The following is a 12,575-nucleotide window of genomic DNA, read 5'->3' as shown; positions in this document are numbered from 1 at the left end:
CAGCTCAGGTCACGATCTCAGGGTCCTGGGATCGAGCCCCGCATAGGGCTCCCTGCTCAGCAGGGTAGTCTGCTTCTCCCTCTCCCTCCACACCTCCCTCTCCAGCTTCTTGTTCTCTCTCTCTCTCAAATAAATAAACAAAATCTTTTAAAAAATTTAAAAAAAAATTAAAACTGGGGAATCTGTTAAAAGAATATTCATTGGGTCTGAAAGTATGACTATTTTGTTGAGCCAACATAATTCAGATTTAGATATGATTATAAGCTGTCATGAACATTTGTGCACTCAGGGTTTCTCAACTTTGGCAATATTGACACTTTGGGCTGAATCAATTTTTTTTTTTAATGTAGGGGGTTGTCCTGTGCATTTGTAGGGTATTTTAGCAGTATCTCAGTAGGATATCTTAGCAGCATCCCTGGCCTCTACACGACTGCCCCTGCTATTTATGACAACTGGACAATATTGCTGCAGTTGAGAACCACTAATGTATGCTTAAATGTCAGGGACCCATCACATCTTATCCATTTTAATGTGTGCAGTATTGATCTGGTTTCCTAGTTAATCCCACCTCTCACTTATGTTTAAACAAGTAGGTCTACTCTAGTTGTTTATTAGTTTTTAGAAGAGGGGGATTGGAAGGTTAACAGCTTACTTGAAGAGCTTAAGAAGTTGTACTAATACCTAGTGAATTGAGCTAGTAACTTCAAGCTGGCTAACTATCTGTATGATGGACTAACATTTCAGTACAGGGAATGGAAGCAATGAAGGAAAGCAAGAAAGGAAGGAGACGATTAGACCAGAATGGTTTCAGTGCTTGTCATCTTAATTTTAGGGACAGATGTTGGAACTTGTAGGGGATGAATGAATTGAGGAGAAGAGCTCAGTCTTTTGGCCATTCTCTCCTCAGGAACCAATTTCCTCCCCTTTGCACCACTGCCAATATTCTATCAGCTTAATCTTGGGTTCTTAAAAGATTGCGCTTGTACTCCTCATGCCTCAGGTCATTCCACTTCCTGCTGTGTATTACTATGGTCAGGGATATGAACTCTATCAACCCTTCCCCAGTCACACTTGTGTGTTCCTATAAAGATGCTAGGCATTGAGGTGCCTGGCTGGCTCAGTTAGTAGAGCTTGCAACTCTTTATCTCAGGGTCATGAGTTCAAGCCCCACATTGGGTGTAGAGCTCACTAAAAAAAAAAAAAAAAAAAGGAAAGAAAAGGAAAAAAAGAAAAAAGAAAGATGCTGGGCATCTCTAGCTTTAGAACTGTGATCTAGCTTGACTGTCAGAACTTGACTGATTTGCTGACAACAGCCCTGGCACAAATAGTTTTCAACAGCAGTTATTTTACTGAGCTGAACTTTCTTAGCATATCAGATCATTACTCTTAAGTACAAATACGTAGTGTTAGTGAAGTAACGGGGCATAGCCTGTATTGGATTTTGATAGTTCTGGCATTTGGTTTGACAGTAGCTTGACCCTGAGTTAATTAGACTTACAATTCCTGCTGGCTGTTTAATCAAAATACTGCAACTTTCAACTTCATCAGTAATTTAGTTCATTTGTCTTTATTATGATTCCATGATTATTTATGGTTGGAAGACTAGTATTTTTGATAATTGTAATATTAGTGATGAATGGCAATTATAATGTCTGTGTAAAAAAATATACATTAGTATATCTACAATAACATGATGGGCTTTAAAAATAAATTTCTTTGAAGGAAGGAAGAGAGCAACTCTTTCTCTAACACTCAAACTATCTTTCCTATGTTTTGATTACTTATTTATTTTTAAAAGGTTTTATTTATTTACTTGAGAGAGAGAGCTAACATGAGTGGGGGGCAGAGGCGGAGGGAGAGGAAGAAGCAGACTCCCCACTGAGCAGGGAGCCTGACACAGGGCTCGATCCCAGGACCCAGAGATCACGACCTGAGCCACGGGCAGACGCTTAACCAACTGAGCCAGCCAGGTGCCCCTGTTTTGATAATTTAAATTACCATCAATGATAAGAAAACATTCAATCCAAGAGAAGAAAACAGTTTCTTCCCCAAAATAATTTTAATATTTAAAAAATTTTAGAAATAACTTCATAAGAAGTATAAGAATAGGGGCACCTGGCTGGCTCAGTTGGTAGGGCATGTGACTCTTGATCTCAGGGTCATGTGTTCAAGTCCCATACTGAGTGTAGAGCTTACTTTAAAAAAAGTAGGGGAATTTTTTAAAAAGATACTCCTCCAATCTACTGCCTTAACAAATCACTTATATTTTCCATGTTTTTTTCCAATCTTGTTTGCATGCATAACCAATTTTATACAGTTGCAATTACAGTGTAGATTCAATTTTGTATTCTGCTTTTTTCACTTAGCATTATTCTTCCATAATAATTTAAAGAGAGTTTTATTTACGGTTATTTCAAATGTAGAGAATATAATTTTCTAAACTGTACTTAAGTGCTCGATTTAAATATTTTAATGGCCAACCCAAATCATCAAATGTATTCTAGATAGGGGTGCATTATAGTTAATGCTTAATATTGCAGGAAGCAACTTGCGTATACGTTAGATTAAAGTCAAATGTTATATGCAAGTGGAAATGAGGACATTAAAGGCTGGTCGTCTTTATGTATTTGGACATTTTTCTACAGTCAGATGTACTTCTAGAATTGGTTAGTCTGGCTGCTAAATTTTCATGCCCTGAACTAATTCAGCCAGTTGTAAAATTGTACCTTTCTGCAGATGACTTAACATGTGCACCTCATTTATACTTGAACTTAGTATGATTCAGATAGCATTATCCTAAATGATGTTAAGAAATTGTTCATTTTCTGTGTCAGCGAAAAATGAGGAAAGGCCAACTACATTTCGCCTGAAGAGAGTCATGTCAGAACTGACATCTTGGCAGATACAAAAATGCAAGTAAGATATTTTAACAGGGCATACTAAAACTAATGAACTGAGGACCAATATACACTTCTACATTGTATTAAAGTGGCATTACTGAATTTACAAATGTTAAAAGACATGCTTTATTAGTTGCTGTAGGAGTCCCGTTTCATTTTAGTTTATCAGTTAAAAAAATAAATTTGCTTTCTTTTCGTGCAATCTTTAACCCTTATTCTAAAGTGTGGTTTGAGAAGATGGATTTTAAAAGTTAACTGTACTAATATAAAATATTAAAGGGAAAATTGACTGTTCACCTATCTCTGTATATTTATTAAAGAAACAAAATCTGAACAATAAATTTTTTGCTTGACAAAGTAAGTAGCCTAGTGAGGTCTTTCCTAAGCAATATTGTGCCTTCATTTAAAAAGCTAATATGATACTTGGATATTTTAAAATTAGTGAGTTATTTGCAAGAGCTGGAAAAGATTATTTCCACTTAATTCACTTTCTATTAGGCCCTTATTAACATATGGTGTCTATATTTTCAAGGTGATTTTTTTTTTTTACCTAGAGAATTTAGGGAAGAGCAGGACAATTGATGAAAAGGATATCAATTGAAAGATTAAATCTGATTGGGTTTTTCCTGGAGGAGAAACTAAATGTTTACTTATTACTCTCTTCAGGTATATTGGTTATTATAATGGTCAATGAGAGCAATTTTTACTAGCCACCTCAATTTCATTTAGAACAGAAGGTCGCATCTCAAAGTATGGCCCCACACTGGCAGCATCAGCATCCCCTGGGTATCTGTGAGAAATGCAATTTCTCAAGGCCCACCCCAACCGTGTCAGAAACTCTGCAGATGAAGCCCAGCAGTTGGTTTTAATCAACCTTCCAGGTGATTCTGATGTGCACTAAGTTTGAGAACTAATATTTTAGAAGTAGTTTAGGGAAAAGAACATAAAATTTGAGATAAATTTAAAAAAATGGATAAATGAATTTGTTTTGACCTCAAGAAGAACCTTTCTAGGTATTGTGGTGGTTATATTGTACCAATATATATAGGAAGTTTCAGTATTTTTTTTTTAAAGCTCTAGACCCAGTTTGGGACTCCAACTTATAACCCTGAGATCAAGTCACATGGTCTACCACCTGAGCCAGCCAGGAACCCCTCACAAGCTCATTCTTGAGACTGCCTCAGGGGGAAGGGGCACATCTTCCCAATAGAAGATAAAGAACATCTTCATGATGAAGAACAGAAGAATTTAGTTAGCTGCATCATTATTTTATTGAAACATTAAAAATGTACATATCACCTTAGATATTCTTCTTAACTCCCTCCCTCAAAATGCCTTGAGGATCTGTATAATTTCCATCCACTTGTTTTGGAAGAGTAAGTCATATTCAGTCTGGAGTTGTCAAGTCAGTCAGTTCTTTAAATTTCTCGCCTCTTTTCAATCCTGTAAAATAACATATAGAAGAGCTTTGGGAATGAAAAAGACACTCTTGTTCAAATGTGAAGTGAAAATGTAAGCAACATTTTGAACCTCTTTGTCTCTCAACTCTTTCTAAAGCTTGTGAAGGTACTGGCCCAACAGTGGGAAAGGAGTTGATTTTTCCTCCACAGGCTTTGCCAGGATGCCTGGGTTTACTCTTGAAGAATGCTTTAAGTGTTGTCTGCAGATATGTCTGAGTTCTTGGTAATTGGAAGGTGAGCACAGCAGGGCCAGAATTACACATTTCCATCTTTTATATTGGGCCTACTGGCTGTCAGCTTCTGGAGGACATGAGCCATGTGTTTCCTCTCTATTTAGAGTATCTTGGTGTTCAGCTTGAAGGACTGTGGCCGAGAACTTGGGGAATGTTTTCTCTTCCAGCAAGTTTAGTAGGGCATGACGGGAGTTAGGAAACACCCACTCTGCCCACAACTCTTTAAATGTATACCCCGCCCCCAGCCCTGATACTCCTTCCTGCTTTATTTTTTCCCCCACAGCAATGACCACTTTCTAACATTCCAAATCATTTACTGATCTGGTTTATTTTTATCTCCCTCAGTGCACCATGGAGAGAGAGATTTCTGCTTGTTTGATTCACTGCTGTACCTTCCCAAAGACCACATAAAATGGTGCAGACAATGGAATAAAAGAGGCAGTCAAGAAATAGTAACTGAACGAATGAAGAATTGTTGTCACATTTATTCAGAAACTATCCATTATATAGCACAGCTAAAATGAATATAATGTTACATGCCTATTATCTCTCAGTAATAATAATAGTAAAAAAGGACTATTCACTGAGCATTGTGTTCTGAGCTTAGTGCTAAGGTAGATATTGAATAACAGAATTCACCCCTGGTTCTCAGAGTTAACAGTTTGGTCTCGTTCCAACCCACTCTAGGTCCTACTGCATTTTATTCACCTGTAGGATTGACGTGTCTGTTACAGTTGTAGTTCTGTCCTGTAACAAAGCATCCCAGCCAAGATTAGAGCAGTACTTCTCGAGCTATCGTACCCAGACCAGCAGCATGAAGAGATGTTAGAAATACATGTCAGATATCATCCTAGAGCAGCAAAATGAGAAACTCGGGGGGTAGGACTCAATCTGTGTTTTAACAAAACCTCCAGGTGATTTGATACACTCAGTTTTGGGAATAACTAAGAGAGGACTGAATTTGAAAGCTATCAGGTGAGTGCTTTTGAGAAAGAAATTAGAGGCTACTGATACACTGGTAGCTCCACTGCTCAATTCACCTTATGGGGCAAATAGCATTTCTGGTAACGAGGTAGCAAGAACAGGAAAAGAATAAATGGTATTTAAATTAATTTCCTATTACTGTTGTATCAAATTACCACAAATGTATTATCTTACAGTTCTGGAGGTCCAAGTTCCAAACTATGCTTCACTGGGCCAAAATCAAGATGTCGGCAGAGTCGTGTTCCTTCAGGAGGCTCAAGGGAGCCTTGACTTTTCCAGGCTATAGAAGTTGTCTGTGTTTCTTGGCTTGGAGCCCTTGCCTTCATTTTCAAAGCTAGCAGTTCTCTGATTCTTACTCTCTTGCTTCCTTCTTTCAGTTCTAAAGACGCTTGTGACCTACATCGGACCCACCCAGCTGATCCAGATCATGTCCCCACTTGGGTATCCTTAATGTAATCACATCTACAAAGCCCCTTTTGCTATGCAAGGTACCATATTCACACTTTCCAGGGATTAGGATGTGTGTGTCTTCGGGGGACCGTTATTCTACCTACCATAACATTCATGAGGTGGAATAAAATACCAAGCAACTCATGTCTTCAGAATGATGACTTCAGAATGTTAAAGCAATTGCTTGAGGAGTAACAAAAAGCAGCAATTGCAGAGAACTAGACAAAAGGAGAGTCTTTAAGATCTACTAAAAATCCATTAGAAATGAAACATTTTATGTGGTCAGTAATAAAAGAGATAGATACTTAGACCTATTATATTTATGATGACTGAAACTGCAGAGTAAGTCTCAGTTCTATGAATAGAAGGGATGGATAGTCCCACTTCAGGGCGACCATAGCTGGGATTATTGGAGGTATGCTGGGAAGACCTCTCTAATCTAAAATACCTCTATAACAACATTATTTAACTCTTTATCTGGACACATTTATCTTTAAAGTGGAGAAACAGCTAGAGAGGGTCATTGCTAATTAAGGCCTGAGCCAATTCTTTGCTTCAACATAATTTATATGTGAAATTCAGTTAAAACAGACTTGACTGATTGCTTGGAAGAAGGACAGCCACAACGGGAAAGTCTGGGGCACAATTTACTAACAGTATGAGGCTTAGTTTTCTTTTCTGTAAAATCCAGTTAGTTATTCTTACATCATGAAGTCATTGTGTGAACTAAAAGATATAAAACGTCTGAAACACTTATTCCAAAGCTTGGAACACAGTGAACTGTTCAGTAAGTGCTAGCTTCACTTATTAGTGCGTTATCTTCATTATTATTTTTTATAAATCTAATCCCTTTTGAGGAAGATAAATGGGAATACAATTGACTTCCTTTGCTTTGTTGTTGGTGACAGATTTCAGAAGCTGTGCCTGCCATACACTAAGTGCTCAATAAATGTTTATTAATGAATGAATTCTGACCCTTCTTGGGGAGCCCTCACTGTATTCTCAAGGTCATAGACTCCTTATAGCTAAACTGAAAAATGGGGTGACCCCAACTTCTGCCTTCAAGTCCCTGGGACTAAATATCTTGGCTTATGCCACTTTCTTAGTAAAGTATCCTAAGATCTCCTTGGTTTACCACTTCCTTTATATTATCGACATCTCTTTTTCCACTTTAAACATGACTTTCTCTCGTATGCCTTACTGTAAGCTCATTGAAAATAAGTGCCATTATTTTATTCATCTTCATATTCCTAAATTCTAGCACAAAGCCTGGAGCAGAGTAGGTGTTTAATAAAGATTTGTTTACATTGCAAAATCGAATGATGAACAATTTCAGTAGGATTTTAGTTTTAAGAGTTTAGACTGCAGTGATGAAAGGATCATTATTACGGATGATAAAGTCTACAGAACCAGGGCCGTGTGTTGGTTAGTGGTGGTGATGAAGGTAAGAAGTAGAGAGAAGGGCTTAAAAGAAGAGAGGCAGAGAAAACATTTGTAAATGAATATACAATGATCCTTCTTTCCTTAAGAACATACACTGGAAGGAGGGTAATGGAGGGATCATGAGGGAGACTGTTCAAGGTTGTCCATCTTCTCAAAACCAAAATTTCTCTATTTTTACTCCCCTTCCTCTCCTTCCTTCTTGTAGTGAAGGAAAATGTGCTGCTTTTTTAAGAGCGATTTCTCCACGTGTGGTGTCCTCTTGTTCTCTCCTTTCTTCTTGTCCCATTGATCACACACTTCTTTCTTCCATGTCAATCTTCTTTCTCTTCTTGATCCTTCAGCTTCCAGCAAATATGCCAAGGCTTCCTTACTCTACAGATAGCCTTTCCTTTGTCCTTGTTACCTCCTTTGAGCTTTGCTCTTTATTTTTTTCTTTTTGTAGGCTCCATGCCCAACGTGGAGCTTGAACTCACAACCCTGAGAGTGAGAGTTGCATGGTGTACTGACTGAGCCAGCCAGGCACCCCCAAGCTTTGGTTTTAATTTTTGTTTCTCTTTTATCGTTAATCAGGTCATCTACATTCCTGCCTCCGCTTCTTCACCACCTAACTTGTCCAGTTTGGTGGCATCGCTGTGCTGGAACTGCTCACTGAACACCATCAGTGATTTCCTAGTCATGAAACACATTATAATTTCTTAGCCCTCAGTCCACTAAATCTTTCTGAAGCATTTCATGCTTTTTGCCAAAATATAACAATCAGCGTTTCTACCTAGAAATGCTCTCTATTAATTAGCTGATTGATTAAACAAACGTTCAAGGAGCAACTATAGACCAGCACCACCCCGGAGCAAAAACAGATTAGGTCCTTTACACTGGTGGAGCTGAAAGTTGAATTGGGGAGTGAGATGGTTAATTGATCAATAGGTGACATAACATCGCAGTTGTAAAAAGGGCTACCAAGGAATCCTCCAAGAGGGAAACGCGACGTCGTCAGGGAGGGCAGGCAAGGTTGCTCCGGTGGAAGGTCATTTAAGTTGGGATCTGAAGGGCATTCAGGAACGAACCAGCCTAAGGAAAAAATGGCAGAGTGTTTACACAAGGGGGTGCAGCATGGTCCACTGCGTATTGTAGGAGGACATGTGAAGTGTGCGAGGGACTGAAAAAAAGACCTGTTGGTTCGAGTGGAGAGCACCAGGGGTTGCCTCTATGGGCGCCATGAGGGAGCTGTCACAGGATCCGGGTCCCCATGTTTAAGAGTGAAACAATTAGAAGCTACTGAGGAATTTTGAGCAGGCGGATATCAAAATCAGATTCATGGTTTTTTTTTTTTTAAAGATTTTATTTATTTATTTGACAGAGAGACAGAGTGAGTACAAGCAGGGGGAGCAGCAGAGGGGGAGGGAGAAGCAGGCTCCCCGCTGAGCAGGGAGTCTGACATGAGGCTTGATCCCGGGACCCTAGAATCAAGATCTGAGCTGAAGGCAGACGTGTAACGGACTGAACCACCAGGCACTTGTTGAAAAGGTTGTACTGGTTGCAGCATAATACCCTGGGATGGGGCAGAGAGGATGGGGTTTAACAGCCAGTCCGTAGGCTGCTGCATAGTACAGGCAAGAGATGAGGGTAGCTAGTACAGAAGAAGTGGCGGTGAAGGATTAAATAAAGTAATTGATTTAACAGATCTTGGTATATAAGGGCAATCAAGAAAAATTAATGTTCCTTCCATTTATCGGTAAATATCTTCAATAGTCAGACTACCCTGTGGCATATTTGTGCCATTCTCTTCCTTGACATTTGCACCCTGATCTGATTTGCTTACCTCAGCGTGCTCCCCTGTCCTTATCTCTCTCACAGCCATTTCTCATACTGCTCTACATTTCTTGGTTTGCTTGTTTGTCTCCTCCAATAAAACGTCGGCTCCTTAAATATGGATGATGTGTTACGCTAGTTGTTCTCAAACTGAATGTGCGTAAGAATCAAATGGGCATTTTGTTAAAATGCATATTAGACTCATTAGGTGTGGAGTGGGGTCTGAAATGATTAATTTCTAATAAAATCCCGGATGATGCCAATGTCACTGGCCTGGAGGGGCCACTTTGGGTAGAAAAGTCTTCATACAAATCTTATCCCTAGTACCTACTAGAGTTCTGATACGTAACAGATTCTTGACAAATGTCTATTGAATGAATAGTCTAGTCTACTTTTCCAACCTCATCTGCTAATATTTCTATATGTACTTAAATCTCAAAGCACTGGCAGAACTTCAGCCCGTATTCCCAGTTTCCCATGTCATTTTCCTCGTTCACTTGGAGAGACAGCTCACCTTTATCTCAAGTTGAAAACAATTTTGCAAATCCATCTCAGCTACCATATCCTCTAAAGGTTTTCTCACTTACGCACAGAGAGAAGTAATTTTTCTCCTTCTCCACCCGATTTCACTTCCCTATAAAGATAGAAAACAGGCATATCTGTTTTTCTATCTTTCTAACATACTGTCATGTTACGTTTGCTTCATTCAAATCTTGTTTGCATTGCCATCTCAAACCCCGATACTCCAGACTACATATGCCTTAGGGGGAAGGGAGTCTAAAGCTTTTATTCTCTAATTACTAAGTTTGTGATAGTATCCAGTAAATATTCATAGAACAAATGAATCAGTGAATGTGGCTGAATGACTCAAGGCATAACTTTGTGGAAAGATAGGACCTCAGCTTTTCTTCTTGAATTCTTACATATGGGATCGCTTGGGGGAATTTTTCACTAGCACACATATCTACCATAATCTAGATAGGTCAGTGGGTAACGAGGCAATTTAGTTAGAGTGAGTGATACGTTGTACCAATGATGTGGAGGATTTTTGCTGTTTGGATATTTAAGGGTGGGGATGGAGCAAGTATGTTACGGTGTCACACCTCGGTTCTGTTGGCTGTTCCTCCTCCTACTCAGGGGATGTAATCACCCTGAATCATCTTGACACCTGTTTTTGTGAAAGTATTTCATGTGAACGTAAAAACTAGTGTTCCAGAGGCTGGTTAGGTCTTTTGATCTGCAGTCATGTACCTGAAGGTCAGGGGATTTGAGAGCCTCCTGAATAAAGTGACTTTGTTCCTTGGGATATAAGTAGAAGCTAAATGCAAATTTAATCTCAGAACATAGCAACATACATATTGTATACAAATTGAGAATATGCTTTTAAAATAACAAAGAATTCTGTCTACCCTGACTTTTATTTTGCTTTATATAAATAAAAGATAGATGGTCCAAATTTTAAAAAAGAAAAATAGCCTACCACTGGCTTATTTCATGACTGTGTTCATGAAAAATAGGTTACATTTTGCCCATTTGAAACTTAGACACGTATCGTTGTGATATCTGAGCAGGGTGAGGTATTGTTCTCTTTGGTAGATCAAACAGTGTCTCTTCAATCCTTTCTTACATTATTAATTTGACCGCCATTTAAAAAAATAAATGAAAGGAAAATTTTCTCAAGGTAGATTTATCATAATTTCTGAATTAGTGGGATCTAATTTAAAGGGTTTTCCACATTCATCTACCATCTATCTCTTCCAGTTTGGTTTTCCATTTGCTCCTATCACCAACCAGATGAACTAGGTGAGATCAGATCTGGACACAAGTAATATATTTATAAACACCTAATAGGACTCTTTCACCTTTGTCCCCGGAGACAGTATTCAAAGAAAAATTGAGAGTGGGTAAATAATCAGATCATTGATTTATTTTATTTGAAATAGAAGAGAGTATTTACTTCATCGCCTCCATTAAGACCAAAAAAAAAAAAAAAATGTTGAGTCATAGCAATCAAGACTTGCCAATGTTTTGAAAAATACATCTATCAAAAACATTAAACTGAGTAGGGTTCAAAGCACTGAGAAATGCTCGGAGGCAGGCTGGCAGGAGGCTGGCTAGATGGCAAGAAGATGGAGATTTATGTTGTGTTAAACCAAACAGGGTACTTTGGGCAGAGTTTCTTCTGAGAGAGTTATTTTAGGATTCCAGGTAAATCAATCTTTGCTACTGCTCTCTCCAGTTCACCATGTCCTCCTTCCCAAGTGCCCTTAATTTTTATGAGGTGCCATTTAATAAATTGTCGTCATAAGATCTTCGCTGTCTCCCGGCACATGTAGGCTTGTGGGTTTGCTCTCTGCAGCTCTCCTGTACCACTCCCTGCTGCTTCCCCGCCCACCACTTCCTGCCCTCCCTTCTCGGCTGGAAATCTCCCTCTTTCCAGCTCTCTTCCCACCCACTTTCATCTCCCACAGCCTGGCTCTGCTCTCCACGATGGCCTCATGAACGAGTAGAACCTTTAGTAGTCATTGATGTGACAGGTGCTGCTGTGTACATGACATCAGACCTCATGAGTCCCCCCCCATCACATAAAAGAACTGTTCTTTCAAAGATTTTGTGCATTTTTAAACACATAACAAAATGCTGCTGTCACCAGCAAGGGAAAATTGCCATCTTGACTCTTTTTTTTAAAGAAATATTTATTTTTATTATTTTTTTTTAGAGAGGGAGAGAGAGTGAGGGCATGTGCATGGGTGAAGGTGGGGGAGGGGCAGAGGGAGAGGAAGAGAGAGAATTTCAAGTGGACTCCCCGCTGAGCATGGAGCCTGACGCGGGGCTCCCTCTCATGACCCTGAGATCATGACCTAAACTGAAATCAAGAGTCTGAGACTTAACCAACTGAGCCACCCAGGGGCCACAACCTTCCTAATTCTTATACAATTTTAGGAGTGTGTTAATCATAGAGAAAAAAAGTTAAAAAAAAACTCTCTATTGGTTGATCTCTTTTTTATTCTTCTCACCATAACATCTCTGTCACCCTTTATAGGTGTTCTTAAAGTCTTTTACCCACTTCTTAAAAACTTTGTCATTTGACTTTCAAAGTCTAGTTTTCAACAAGGGAAATAAATAAATAAGAAGCTTGTTTATTATTCTGTCATTATTGCTTTATCATCATGGCATGAAATACTGAATAATGAGGATGCGAACACCCATTTTATGGGCCTATTGCAATCTTCCCTGTATAATTAATATCTATCATTAGATGAAAGTCATATCATTTGCAATTTGATGCAGCTTTC

Source organism: Ursus maritimus, unplaced genomic scaffold (assembly GCF_017311325.1).
Source record: "Ursus maritimus isolate PB19 unplaced genomic scaffold, ASM1731132v1 scaffold_18, whole genome shotgun sequence".
In the NCBI taxonomy this organism is placed as follows: Eukaryota; Metazoa; Chordata; class Mammalia; order Carnivora; family Ursidae; genus Ursus; species Ursus maritimus.
Note: the sequence above shows the minus strand (reverse complement) of the source record.